Source organism: Chiloscyllium plagiosum, unplaced genomic scaffold (assembly GCF_037043375.1).
Source record: "Chiloscyllium plagiosum isolate Xiang-an unplaced genomic scaffold, Cpla_swu_hap1 HiC_scaffold_2, whole genome shotgun sequence".
Lineage (NCBI taxonomy): Eukaryota > Metazoa > Chordata > Chondrichthyes > Orectolobiformes > Hemiscylliidae > Chiloscyllium > Chiloscyllium plagiosum.
In genome coordinates, this window is record NW_028270140.1 from 163,035,291 (window position 1) to 163,050,870 (window position 15,580).

The 15,580-nt window shown below is 52.7% G+C and overlaps 1 protein-coding gene across 1 annotated transcript in view; it reads left to right on the forward strand.

Annotated features, from left to right (window-relative positions):
* The first annotated feature begins 2,485 nt into the window (after positions 1–2,485).
* Positions 2,486–15,580, forward strand: part of LOC122546955 (receptor-type tyrosine-protein phosphatase mu-like) — a 319,090-nt gene continuing 305,995 nt past the window's right edge. The window contains exon 1 of the mRNA XM_087975319.1: positions 2,486–2,553. The gene's annotated coding sequence lies outside the window, so the exon portion shown is untranslated. The remainder of the gene's footprint in view (positions 2,554–15,580) is intronic.

The following is a 15,580-nucleotide window of genomic DNA, read 5'->3' on the forward strand; positions in this document are numbered from 1 at the left end:
GTGTGGGGTGTGTGGGGGTGTGTGTGTGTGTGGGGGTGTGTGGGGTATGGGTGTGTGTGGGGTGTGGGGTGTGGGTGTGTGTGGGTGTGTGTGTGTGGGGTGTGGGGTGTGGGGTGGGTGTGGCGTGTGGGGTGTGTGGGTGTGTGTGTGGGGTGTGTGTGGGGGGTGTGGGTGTGTGTGTGGGGTGTGGGTGTGTGTGGGGTGTGGGGTGTGGGTGGGGGGTGTGTGTGTGTGGGGGTGTGGTGGTGTGGGTGTGTGTGTGGGGTGTGGGGTGTGGGTGTGTGGGGTGTGTGGTGTGGGGTGTGGGGTGTGGGGTGTGGGGTGTGTGTGGGGTGTGTGGGGTGGGTGTGGGGTGTGTGGGTGTGGGGGGTGTGGGGGTGGGTGTGGGTGTGTGGGGGGTGTGGTGTGTGGGTGGGGTGTGTGTGTGTGGGGTGTGTGTGGGGTGTGGGGGTGTGTGTGTGTGGGGTGTGGGGGGTGGGGTGTGGGTGTGTGTGTGGGGGTGTGGGGGTGGGGTGGGTGGGTGTGTGGGGTGTGGGTGTGGGGTGTGTGTGGGGTGTGGGGTGTGTGGGTGTGGGTGGTGTGGGGGTGTGTGGGTGTGGGTGTGTGTGTGTGGGGTGTGGGGGGTGGGTGTGTGGGGTGTGGGTGTGGGTGTGTGGGGGTGTGTGTGGGTGTGGGTGTGGGGGGTGTGTGTGTGGGGTGTGGGGTGGGTGTGGGTGTGTGTGTGGGGGTGGGTGTGGGTGTGGGGGGGGTGTGGGGGGTGTGGGTGTGGTGTGGGGGGGGGTGGGTGGGGTGTGGGGGGGTGGGGTGTGGGGGGTGTGTGGTGGGGGGTGGGGGGGGGGGTGGGGTGTGGGGGTGTGGGGGGGTGTGGGGGTGTGGGGGGTGGGGGGGTGGGTGGTGTGTGGGGTGTGGGGGGTGTGGGGGTGTGGGTGTGGGTGTGGGGTGTGGGGGTGTGGGGGGTGGGTGGGTGGGTGTGTGTGTGGTGGGGTGTGGGTGTGGGGGTGGGGTGTGTGTGTGTGGGGTGTGGGGGGTGGGGGGGGTGGGTGTGTGTGGGTGGTGTGGGGTGTGGGTGTGGGGTGTGGGGTGTGGGGTGGGGTGTGGGGTGTGGGGGTGTGGGTGTGTGGGTGTGGGTGTGGTGTGGGGGTGTGGGGGGTGTGTGTGGGGTGTGGGGTGTGGGGGTGGGGGGTGGGTGTGTGGGTGTGGGGGGTGGGGGGTGGGTGTGGGGGTGTGGGGTGTGGGGTGTGGGGGTGTGGGTGTGGGTGTGGGGTGTGGGGTGTGGGGGGGTGGGGTGTGGGGTGTGGGGTGTGGGGTGTGGGTGGGGTGGGGGTGTGGGGGTGGGGTGTGGGGGTGGTGGGTGTGGGGGTGTGGGGGGGGGTGTGGGGGGTGGGGTGTGGGGGTGGGGGGTGTGGGGGGTGGGGTGTGGGGTGTGGGTGTGGGGGGTGGGGTGGGGGTGGGGTGTGGGGGTGGGGGTGTGTGTGTGGGGTGTGTGGGGGTGGTGGGGGTGTGGGGTGTGGGGTGTGGTGTGGGTGTGGGGGGTGGGGTGTGGGGTGTGGGTGTGGGGTGTGGGGTGGGTGGGGTGTGGGGTGTGGGGTGTGGGGTGGGTGGGGGTGGGGGTGTGGGGTGTGGGTGTGGGGGTGTGGGGGGTGGGGGGTGGGGTGTGGGTGTGGGTGTGTGGGGTGGGGTGTGTGGGGTGTGGGGGTGTGGGGGTGGGTGGGGGTGGGGGTGTGGGGGTGGTGGGGGTGTGGGGTGTGGGGTGGGGTGTGGGGTGGTGGGGGTGTGTGGGGGTGTGGGGGTGTGGGGGTGTGGGGGGTGTGGGGTGTGGGGGGTGTGGGGGTGGGGTGTGGGGTGTGGGGTGTGGGGTGTGGGGGGTGGGGGTGTGGGTGTGTGGGGTGTGGGGTGTGGGGTGGGTGTGGGGTGTGGGGGGTGGGGTGTGTGGGGTGGGGGGTGGGGTGTGGGGGTGGGGTGTGTGGGGGGTGTGTGGGGTGTGTGGGGTGTGGGGGTGTGGGGTGTGGGGTGTGGGGGGGTGGGGTGTGGGGTGTGGGGTGGGGTGTGGGGTGTGGGGTGTGGGGTGTGGGGGGTGGGGTGTGGGGTGGTGGGGGTGTGGGGTGTGGGGTGGGGGTGTGGGGGTGGGGGGTGGGGTGTGGGGTGGGGTGTGGGGTGTGGGGTGTGGGGTGTGGGTGTGGGGGTGGGGTGTGGGGTGTGGGGTGTGGGGGTGGGTGTGGGGGGTGGGTGTGGGGTGGGGTGTGGGTGGGGTGTGGGTGTGGTGTGTGTGGGGGTGGGGTGGGGTGTGGTGTGTGTGTGGGGTGTGGGTGTGGTGTGTGTGGGGTGTGGGGTGGGGGTGTGGGGGTGGGGTGTGGGGTGTGGGGGTGTGGGGTGTGGGGGTGTGGGGGGTGGGGTGTGGGGTGTGGGGGGTGGGGTGTGGGGGGTGGGGTGTGAATAGCCCCTCGTTGCCGTTGACGTGTTGTTTGTGCTGGTTGTTTAGATGATCACTCCCGGGTCATTCTGAACCACAGCAGAGACCGAGATGATGGATTTATCAACGCCAGCTACATCCATGTAAGGATTTGGGACAATATGGGGTTGTACAGGGCTCACTGAGCCAGGTTAGGATGGTGGACGTAGTCGAGGGTGGGGAAGGTGTGGGGTGTGGAGTCTGGGAGGAGCAGGATACCGAATGTTCACAAGTGTCTTTAGACAGAAGTTTGGAGTTGGCCATTTGGCCCCTCTGAGCCCCTACTATCACCATGACCAACGTCGGGGAACTGCTCAGTCCCACGATCCACATGAGTACTCGATGCCCCTGTCTGAGGAGGGGTCACTCAAATGAAACGTTAACCCTGATTTCTGTCCACAGGTTCTGCCTGACCTGCTGAGCTTTTCCAACAATTTCTATTTTTGCCACCAATTCACGAGCCTCTTGGAGAAAATAAATGCTCCCTCAGGCCCCAGATTAAACAGGAGATTCCTTATTCTCTAACTGTGACCCTTCATTCTAGTCTGTCCCCCCAGTGCCCACCCTCTCAGCTCTCCCCAGGATCAGGTAAAATATCACACCCCCGTCCTCCTAAACCCCAGTGGATTCAGTCCCAACAAACACAACTTCCCCAGAATCCAACCTCCTCATCTCGGGGATGAGGCCAGGGAACCTGCTGCAATACAAGCTGCATCCTGGGGCAAGAGGGGGCCATTCAGCCCATCACTCACTCTTGACCACTGCTCATTGACACCCTACAACAACCTTTCCATTCTCTTTAATGTGATTAGTACACAGGACATTACAGCTTAGTACAGGCCCTTCGGCCCTCAATGTTGCACTGACCTGTGGAACCAATCTGAAACCCATCTAACCCACACTATTCCAATCTCATCCATATGTTTATCCAATGACCATTTAAATGCCCTTAAAGTTTGTGAGTCTACGACTGTTCCAGATTCTGGATCAGTGGTGCTGGAAGAGCACAGCAGTTCAGGCAGCATCCAAGGAGCAGCGAAATCGACATTTCGGGCAAAAGCCCTTCATCAGGAATAAAGGCAGTGAGCCTGAAGCGTGGAGAGATAAGCTAGAGGAGGGTGGGGGTGGGGAGAGAGTAGCATAGAGTACAATAGGTCAGTGGGGGAGGGGATGAAGGTGATAGGTCAGTTCCAGGCAGTGTGTTCCATGCCCCTACTACTCTCTGAGTAAAGAAACTACCTCTGACATCTGTCCTATATCTATCACCCCTCAATTTAAAGCTATCCCCCCTCGTGCTCACCGTCCCCATACTTGGAAAAAGGCTCTCCCTGTCCACCCTATCTAACCCTCTGATTATCTTATATGTCTCTATTAAGTCACCTCTCAACCTTCTTCTCTCTAACAAGAACAGCCTCAAGTCCCTCAGCCTTTCCTGGTAAGACCTTCCCTCCATACCAGGCAACATCCTGGTAAATCTCCTCTGCACCCTTTCCAAAGCTTCCACATCCTCCTTATAATACGGTGACCAGAACTGTACACAATACTCCAAAGTGTGGCCGTACCAGAGTTTTGTACAGCGTAGCATAACCTCATCGTTCTGAAATTCAATTATTCTACCAATAAAAGCTAACACACAGTATGCAATAGGCAATAGGTGCAGGAGTAGGCCATTCTGCCCTTCGAGCCTGCACCACCATTCATTATGATCATGGCTGATGATCCTCAATCAGTATCCTGTTCCTGCCTTATCTCCATAACCCTTGATCCCACTATCTTTAAGAGCTCTATCCAACTCTTTCTTGAAAGTACACGGAGACTGGGCCTCCACAGCCTTCTGGGGCAGACCATGCCTTCATAACAAGAATGAGAAAGTGAGGACTAACAACCCTATCAAGCTTGGGAGGCAACTTTCACGGATCAATGTACCCGTACACTGAAATCTCTCTGCTCATCTACATTACCAAGAAACTTGCCAGCACAGACACTGCTCCTGTATTACAGCACAGACACACTGCCCCTGTATTACAGCACAGACACACTGCCCCTGTATTACAGCACGGACACACTGTTCCTGTGTTACAGCACAGACACTGCTCCTGTATTACAGCACAGACACACTACTCCTGTCTTACAGCACAGACACACTGCCCCTGTATTACAGCACGGACACACTGCCCCTGTATTACAGCACAGACACACTGCCCCTGTATTACAGCACGGACACACTGCCCCTGTATTACAGCACGGACACACTGTTCCTGTGTTACAGCACAGACACACTGCCCCTGTATTACAGCAAAGACACTGCTCCTGTATTACAGCACAGACACACTGCTCCTGTATTACAGCACAGTCACACTGCTCCTGTATTACAGCACGGACACGCTGCTCCTGTATTACAGCACGGACACACTGCCCCTGTATTACTGTACGGACACACAACACCTGTATTACTGTACGGACACACTGCTCCTGTATTACAGCACAGACACTCCACTCCTGTATTACAGCACAGACACACTGCTCCTGTATTACAGCACAGACACTCCACTCCTGTATTACAGCACAGGCACACTGCTCCTGTATTACAGCACAGACACACTGCTCCTGTATTACAGCACGGACACACTGCCCCTGCATTACAGCACAGACACACTGCTCCTGTATTATATCACAGACACAGTGCTCCTGTATTACAGCACGGACACACTGCTCCTGTATTTCAGCACAGACACACTGCTCCTGTATAACAGCACGGACACACTGCTCCTGTATTACAGCACAGACACACTGCTCTTGTATTACAGCACGGACACACTGCTCCTGTATTACAGCATAGACACTCTGCTCCTGTATTACAGCACAGACACACTGCTCTTTCATTACAGCACGGACACACTGCCCCTGTATTACAGCACAGACACTATGTTCCTGTATTACAGCACAGACACACTGCTCCTGTATTACAGCACAGACACACTCCTCCTGTATTACATCACAGACACACTGCCCCTGTATTAATGTACTGACACACTGCTCCGGTATTACAACACAGACACACTGCTCCTGTATTACTCCACGGACACACTGCCCCTGTATTACTGTACGGACACACTACCCCTGTATTACTGTATGGACACACTGCCCCTGTATTACTGTACGGACGCACTGCTTCTGTATTACAGCACAGACACACTGCTCCTGTATTACAGCACAGACGCACTGCTCATGTATTACAGCACGGACACGCTGCCACTGTATTACAGCACAGACACACTGCTCCTGTCTTACAGCACAGACACACTGCCCCTGTATTACAGCACGGACACACTGCCCCTGTATTACAGCACAGTCACACTGCTCCTGTATTACAGCACAGACACACTGCTCCTGTCTTACAGCACAGACACACTGCCCCGGTATTACAGCACGGACACACTGCCCCTGTATTACAGCACAGACACACTGCCCCTGTATTACAGCATGGACACACTGCCCCTGTATTACAGCACGGACACACTGTTCCTGTGTTACAGCACAGACACACTGCCCCTGTATTACAGCACAGACACTGCTCCTGTATTACAGCACAGACACACTGCTCCTGTCTTACAGCACAGACACACTGCCCCTGTATTACAGCACGGACACACTGCCCCTGTATTACAGCACAGACACACTGCCCCTGTATTACAGCACGGACACACTGCCCCTGTATTACAGCACGGACACACTGTTCCTGTGTTACAGCACAGACACACTGCCCCTGTATTACAGCAAAGACACTGCTCCTGTATTACAGCACAGACACACTGCTCCTGTATTACAGCACAGTCACACTGCTCCTGTATTACAGCACAGACACACTGCCCCTGTATTACAGCACGGACACGCTGCTCCTGTATTACAGCACGGACACACTGCCCCTGTATTACTGTACGGACACACAACACCTGTATTACTGTACGGACACACTGCTCCTGTATTACAGCACAGACACTCCACTCCTGTATTACAGCACAGACACACTGCTCCTGTATTACAGCACAGACACTCCACTCCTGTATTACAGCACAGGCACACTGCTCCTGTATTACAGCACAGACACACTGCTCCTGTATTACAGCACGGACACACTGCCCCTGCATTACAGCACAGACACACTGCTCCTGTATTATATCACAGACACAGTGCTCCTGTATTACAGCACGGACACACTGCTCCTGTATTTCAGCACAGACACTATGTTCCTGTATTACATCACAGACACACTGCCCCTGTATTAATGTACTGACACACTGCTCCGGTATTATATCACAGACACAGTGCTTCTGTATTACAGCACGGACACACTGCTCCTGTATTACAGCACAGACACACTGCTCTTGTATTACAGCACGGACACACTGCTCCTGTATTACAGCATAGACACTCTGCTCCTGTATTACATCACAGACACACTGCTCTTTCATTACAGCACGGACACACTGCCCCTGTATTACAGCACAGACACTATGTTCCTGTATTACAGCACAGACACACTGCTCCTGTATTACAGCACAGACACACTGCTCCTGTATTACATCACAGACACACTGCCCCTGTATTAATGTACTGACACACTGCTCCGGTATTACAGCACAGACACACTGCTCCTGTATTACTCCACGGACACACTGCCCCTGTATTACTGTACGGACACACTACCCCTGTATTACTGTATGGACACACTGCCCCTGTATTACTGTACGGACACACTGCTTCTGTATTAATGTACTGACACACTGCTCCTGTATTACAGCACAGACACACTGCTCCTGTATTACAGCACGGACAAACTGCTCCTGTATTACAGCAAGGACACACTGCTCATGTGTTACAGTACAGACACACTGCTCCTGTAGTATTGTACGGACATACTGCTCCTGTGTTACTGTACAGACACACTGCCCCTGTATTACAGCACTGACACACTGCCCCTGTATTACAGCACACACGACACTGCTCCTGTATTACAGCACGGACACACTGTTCCTGTATTACAGCACGGACGCACTGCTCCTGAATTACAGCACGGACACACTGCTCCTGTATTACAGCACAGTCACACTGCTCCTGTATTACAGCACAGACACACTGCTCCTGTCTTACAGCACAGACACACTGCCCCGGTATTACAGCACGGACACACTGCCCCTGTATTACAGCACAGACACACTGCCCCTGTATTACAGCATGGACACACTGCCCCTGTATTACAGCACGGACACACTGTTCCTGTGTTACAGCACAGACACACTGCCCCTGTATTACAGCACAGACACTGCTCCTGTATTACAGCACAGACACACTGCTCCTGTCTTACAGCACAGACACACTGCCCCTGTATTACAGCACGGACACACTGCCCCTGTATTACAGCACAGACACACTGCCCCTGTATTACAGCACGGACACACTGCCCCTGTATTACAGCACGGACACACTGTTCCTGTGTTACAGCACAGACACACTGCCCCTGTCTTACAGCAAAGACACTGCTCCTGTATTACAGCACAGACACACTGCTCCTGTATTACAGCACAGTCACACTGCTCCTGTATTACAGCACAGACACACTGCCCCTGTATTACAGCACGGACACGCTGCTCCTGTATTACAGCACGGACACACTGCCCCTGTATTACTGTACGGACACACAACACCTGTATTACTGTACGGACACACTGCTCCTGTATTACAGCACAGACACTCCACTCCTGTATTACAGCACAGACACACTGCTCCTGTATTACAGCACAGACACTCCACTCCTGTATTACAGCACAGGCACACTGCTCCTGTATTACAGCACAGACACACTGCTCCTGTATTACAGCACGGACACACTGCCCCTGCATTACAGCACAGACACACTGCTCCTGTATTATATCACAGACACAGTGCTCCTGTATTACAGCACGGACACACTGCTCCTGTATTTCAGCACAGACACTATGTTCCTGTATTACAGCACAGACACACTGCTCCTGTATTACAGCACAGACACACTGCTCCTGTATTACATCACAGACACACTGCCCCTGTATTAATGTACTGACACACTGCTCCGGTATTATATCACAGACACAGTGCTTCTGTATTACAGCACGGACACACTGCTCCTGTATTACAGCACAGACACACTGCTCTTGTATTACAGCACGGACACACTGCTCCTGTATTACAGCATAGACACTCTGCTCCTGTATTACATCACAGACACACTGCTCTTTCATTACAGCACGGACACACTGCCCCTGTATTACAGCACAGACACTATGTTCCTGTATTACAGCACAGACACACTGCTCCTGTATTACAGCACAGACACACTGCTCCTGTATTACATCACAGACACACTGCCCCTGTATTAATGTACTGACACACTGCTCCGGTATTACAGCACAGACACACTGCTCCTGTATTACTCCACGGACACACTGCCCCTGTATTACTGTACGGACACACTACCCCTGTATTACTGTATGGACACACTGCCCCTGTATTACTGTACGGACACACTGCTTCTGTATTAATGTACTGACACACTGCTCCTGTATTACAGCACAGACACACTGCTCCTGTATTACAGCACGGACAAACTGCTCCTGTATTACAGCAAGGACACACTGCTCATGTGTTACAGTACAGACACACTGCTCCTGTAGTATTGTACGGACATACTGCTCCTGTGTTACTGTACAGACACACTGCCCCTGTATTACAGCACTGACACACTGCCCCTGTATTACAGCACACACGACACTGCTCCTGTATTACAGCACGGACACACTGTTCCTGTATTACAGCACGGACGCACTGCTCCTGAATTACAGCACGGACACACTGCTCCTGTATTACAGCACGGACACACTGCTCCTATATTACAGCACGGACGCACTGTTCCTGTATTACTGTACGGACACACTGCCCCTGTATTACTGTACGGACACACTGCTTCTGTATTACAGCACGGACGCACTGCTTCTGTATTACAGCACAAACACACTGCCCCTGTTTTACAGCACGTACACACTGGTCCTGTATTACAGCACGGACACACTGCTCGTGTATTGCAGCACAGACACACTGCTCCTGTATTACAGCATGGACACACTGCCCCTGTATTACAGCACAGACACACTGCCCCTGTATTACAGCACAGACACACTGCTCTGTATTTCTGTACGGACACACTGCTCCTGTATTACTGTATGGACACGCTGCCCCTGTATTACAGCACAGACACACTGCCCCTGTATTACAGCACGGACGCACTGCTTCTGTATTACAGCACAGACACACTGCTCCTGTATTACAGCAAAGACGCACTGCTCATGTATTACAGCACGGACACGCTGCCACTGTATTACAGCACAGACACACTGCTCATGTATTACAGCACAGACACACTGCCCCTGTGTTACAGCACGGATGCACTGCTCCTGTATTACTGTACGGACACACTGCTCCTGTATTACAGCACATACACACTGCTCCTGTATTACAGCACAGACGCACTGCTCATGTATTACAGCACGGACACACTGCTCATGTATTACATCACAGACACACTGCTCCTGTATTACACCCAAGACACACTGCTCCTGTATTACAGCACGGACACACTGCTCCTGTATTACAGCACGGACACACTGCCCCTGTATTACAGCACGGACATACTGTTCCTGTATTATATCACGGACACACTGCTCCTGTATTTCTGTACGGACACACTGCTCCTGTATTACTGTACGGACACACTGCTCCTGTATTACAGCACAGACACACTGCCCCTGTATTACAGCACAGACACACTGCTCCTGTATTACAGCACGGACACACTGCTCCTGTATTACAGCACGGACACACTGCTCCTGTATTACTGTACGGACACACTGCTCCTGTATTACAGCACGGACACACTGCCCCTGTATTACAGCACAGACACTCTGCTCCTGTTTTACAGCACAGACACACTGCTCCTGTATTACAGCACGGACACTCTGCTCCTGTTTTACAGCACAGACACACTGCCCCTGTATTACAGCACAGACACACTGCCCCTGTGTTACAGCACGGACACACTGCTCCTGTATTACAGCACAGACACACTGCCCCTGTATTACAGCACAGACACACTGCTCCTGTATTACAGCACGGACACACTGCCCATGTATTACAGCACAGACACACTGCTCCTGTATTGCAGCACAGACGCACCGCTCCTGTATTACTGTACGGACACAGTGCTCCTGTATTACTGTACGGACACACTGCCTCTGTGTTACAGCACTGACACACTGCTCCTCTATTACAGCACAGATGCACAGCCCCTGTATTACAGCGCAGGCACACTGCCCCTGTATTACTGTACGGACACACTGCTTCTGTATTACATCACAGACACACTGTCCCTGTATTACAGCACAGACACACTGCCCCTGTATTAATGTACTGACACACTGCTCCTGTATTACAGCACAGACACACTGCTCCTGTATTACAGCACGGACAAACAGCTCCTGTATTACAGCACGTACACACGGCTCCAGTATTACTGTATGGACACACTGCTCCTATATTACAGCACAGACATATTGCTCATGTGGTACAGCACAGACACATTGCTCCTGTATTATAGCACAGACACACTGCTCCTATATTACACCACGGACACACTGCCCCTGTATTACAGCACAGACACACTGCCCCTGTATTACAGCACAGATACTCTGCTCCTGTATTACAGCACGGACACACTGCCCCTGTATTACAGCACAGATACTCTGCTCCGGTATTACAGCACAGACACACTGCTCATGTGTTACAGCACAGACACACTGCTCCTGTAGTATTGTACGGACATACTGCTCCTGTATTAAAGCACAGACACACTGTTCCTGTGTTACTGTACAGACACACTGCTCCTGTATTACAGCACAGACACACTGCTCATGTGTTACAGCACAGACACACTGCTCCTGTAGTATTGTACAGACACACTGCTCCTGTATTACAGCACTGACACACTGCCCCTGTATTACAGCACGCACAACACTGCTCCTGTATGACAGCATGGACGCACTGCTCCTGTATTACAGCATAGACACTCTGCTCCTGTATTACTCCACGGACACACTGCCCCTGTATTACAGCACAGACACACTGCTCGTGTATTACAGCACAGACACACGGCTCCTGTATTACACTAAAGACACACTGCTCCTGTATTACAGCACAGACACACTGCTCCTGTATTACAGCACGGACACACTGCCCCTGTATTACAGCACAGATACTCTGCTCCTGTTTTACAGCACAGACACACTGCTCATGTGTTACAACACAGACACACTGCTCCTGTAGTATTGTACGGACACACTGCTCCTGTATTACAGCACAAACACACTGCCCCTGTATTAATGTACTGACCCACTGCTCCTGTATTACAGCACCGAGATGGAAATGTGTTGCTGGAAAAGCGCAGCAGGTCAGGCAGCATCTAGAGAACAGGAGAATCGACGTTTCGGGCATTAGCCCTTCTTCAGGAATCTTCCCTAGATGCTGCCTGACCTGCTGCGCTTTTCCAGCAACACATTTCCATCTCTGATCTCCAGCATCTGCAGACCTCACTTTCTCCTCAAATATTACAGCACAGACACAGTGCTCCTGTATTACAGCACGGACAAACAGCTCCTGTATTACAGCACGGACACACGGTTCCAGTATTACTGTATGGACACACTGCTCCTATATTACAGCACAGACACATTGCTCATGTGGTACAGCACAGACACACTGCTCCTGTATTACACCATGGACACACTGCTCCTATATTACACCACGGACACACTGCCCCTGTATTACTGTACGGACACACTGCTCCTATATTACACCACGGACACACTGCTCCTGTATTACAGCACGGACACACTGCCCCTGTATTACTCTACGGACACACTGCTCCTGTATTACAGCACGGACACACTGCCCCTGTATAACAGCACAGACACACTGCCCCTGTATTACAGCACAGATACTCTGCTCCTGTATTACAGCACGGACACACTGCCCCTGTATTACAGCACAGATACTCTGCTCCTGTATTACAGCACAGACACACTGCTCCTGTATTACAGCACAGACACACTGTTCCTGTGTTACAGCACAGACACACTGCCCCTGTATTACAGCACGGACGACACTGCTCCTGTATTACAGCACAGACGCACTGCTCCTGTATTACAGCACGGACACACTGTTCCTGTGTTACAGCACAGATACAGTGCTCCTGTATTACAGCACAGACACACTGCTCCTGTATTACAGCACGGACACACTGCCCCTGTATTATATCACAGACACACTGCTCCTGTATTATAGCACAGACACACTGCTCCTATATTACACCATGGACACACTGCCCCTGTATTACTGTACGGACACACTGCCCCTGTATTACTCTACGGACACACTGCTCCTGTATTACATCACAGACACACTGCCCCTGTATAACAGCACAGACACACTGCCCCTGTATTACAGCACAGATACTCTGCTCCTGTATTACAGCACGGACACACTGCCCCTGTATTACAGCACAGATACTCTGCTCCTGTATTACAGCACAGACACACTGCTCCTGTATTACAGCACAGACACACTGTTCCTGTGTTACAGCACAGACACACTGCCCCTGTATTACAGCACAGATACTCTGCTCCTGTATTACAGCACAGACACACTGCTCATGTGTTACAGCACAGGCACACTGCTCCTGTAGTATTGTACGGACATACTGCTCCTGTATGACAGCACTGACACACTGCCCCTGTATTACAGCACGCACAACACTGCTCCTGTATTACAGCACGGACGCACTGCTCCTGTATTACAGCATAGACACTCTGCTCATGTGTTACAGCACAGACACACTGCTCTTTTATTACAGCACAGACACACTGTCCATGTATTAAAGCACAGACACACAGCTCTTGTATTACAGCACAGACACTATGTTCCTGTATTACAGCAGAGACACACTGCTCCTGTATTACATCACAGACACACTGCCCCTGTATTAATGTACTGACACACTGCTCCTGTATTATAGCACGGACAAACTGCTCCTGTATTACAGCACGGACACACTGCTCCTGTATTACAGCACAGACACATTGCTCATGTGGTACAGCACAGACACACTGCTCCTGTATTACAGCACAGACACACTGCTCCTATATTACTGTATGGACACACTGCTCCTATATTACAGCACAGACACACTGCTCCTGTATTACAGCACAGACACACTGCTCCTATATTACACCACGGACACACTGCCCCTGTATTACTGTACGGACACACTGTCCCTGTATTACTCTACGGACACACTGCTCCTGTATTACATCACAGACACACTGCCCCTATATAACAGCACAGACACACTGCCCCTGTATTATAGCACAGATACTCTGCTCCTGTATTACAGCACGGACACACTGCCACTGTATTACAGCACAGACACACTGCTCATGTGTTACAGCACGGACACACCGCTCCTGTAGTATTGTACGGACACACTGCTCCTGTATTACAGCACTGACACACTGCCCCTGTATTACAGCACGCACGACACTGCTCCTGTATTACAGCACGGACTCACTGCTCCTGTATTACAGCACGGACACACTGTTCCTGTGTTACAGCACAGACACACTGTTCCTGTATTCCAGCACAGACACACTGCTCCTGTATTACAGCACGGACGCACTGCTCCTGAATTACAGCACGGACACACTGCTCCTGTATTATAGCACGGACACACTGCTCCTATATTACAGCACGGACGCACTGCTCCTGTATGACTGTACGGACACACTGCCCCTGTATTACTGTACGGACACACTGCTCCTATATTACAGCACAGACACACTGCTCGTGTATTACAGCACAGACACATTCCTCGTGTGGTACAGCACAGACACACTGCTCCTATATTACAGCACAGACACATTGCTCATGTGGTACAGCACAGACGCACTGCTCCTGTATTACAGCACGGACACACTGTTCCTGTGTTACAGCACAGACACAGTGCTCCTGTATTACAGCACAGACACACTGCTCCTGAATTACAGCACGGACACACTGCGCCTATATTACAGCACAGACACATTGCTCATGTGATACAGCACAGACACACTGCTCCTGTATTATAGCACAGACACACTGCTCCTATATTACACCATGGACACACTGCCCCTGTATTACAGCACAGACACACGGCTCGTGTTACAGCACAGACACACTGCTCCTGTAGTATTGTACGGACATACTGCTCCTGTATTACAGCACTGACACACTGCCCCTGTATTACAGCACGCACGACACTGCTCCTGTATTACAGCACGGACGCACTGCTCCTGTATTACAGCACGGACACACTGCCCCTGTATTACTGTACGGACACACTGCCCCTGTATTACTCTACGGACACACTGCTCCTGTATTACATCACAGACACACTGCCCCTGTATAACAGCACAGACACACTGCCCCTGTATTACAGCACAGATACTCTGCTCCTGTATTACAGCACGGACACACTGCCCCTGTATTACAGCACAGATACTCTGCTCCGGTATTACAGCACAGACACACTGCTCATGTGTTACAGCACAGACACACTGCCCTTGTATTACAGCACAGACACACTGCCCCTGTTTTACAGCACGGACGCACTGGTCCTGTATTACTGTACGGACACACTGCTCCTGTATTACAGCACAGACACACTGCTCTTGTATTACAGCACGGACACACTGCCCCTGTATTACAACACAGACACTCTGCTCCTGTATTACAGCACAGACACTCTGCTCCTGTATTACAGTTGAAACTTTATTGCTGGAACAGCACAGCAGGTCAGGCAGCATCCAGGGAACAGGAGATTCGACGTTTCGGGCACAGGCCCTTCTTCAGGAATGAGCAGAGAGTGTTCAGCAGGAGAAGATAAAAGGTAGGGAGGAGGGACTTGGAGGAGGGGAGTTGGAAATGTGATAGGTGGAAAGAGGTCAAGGTGAG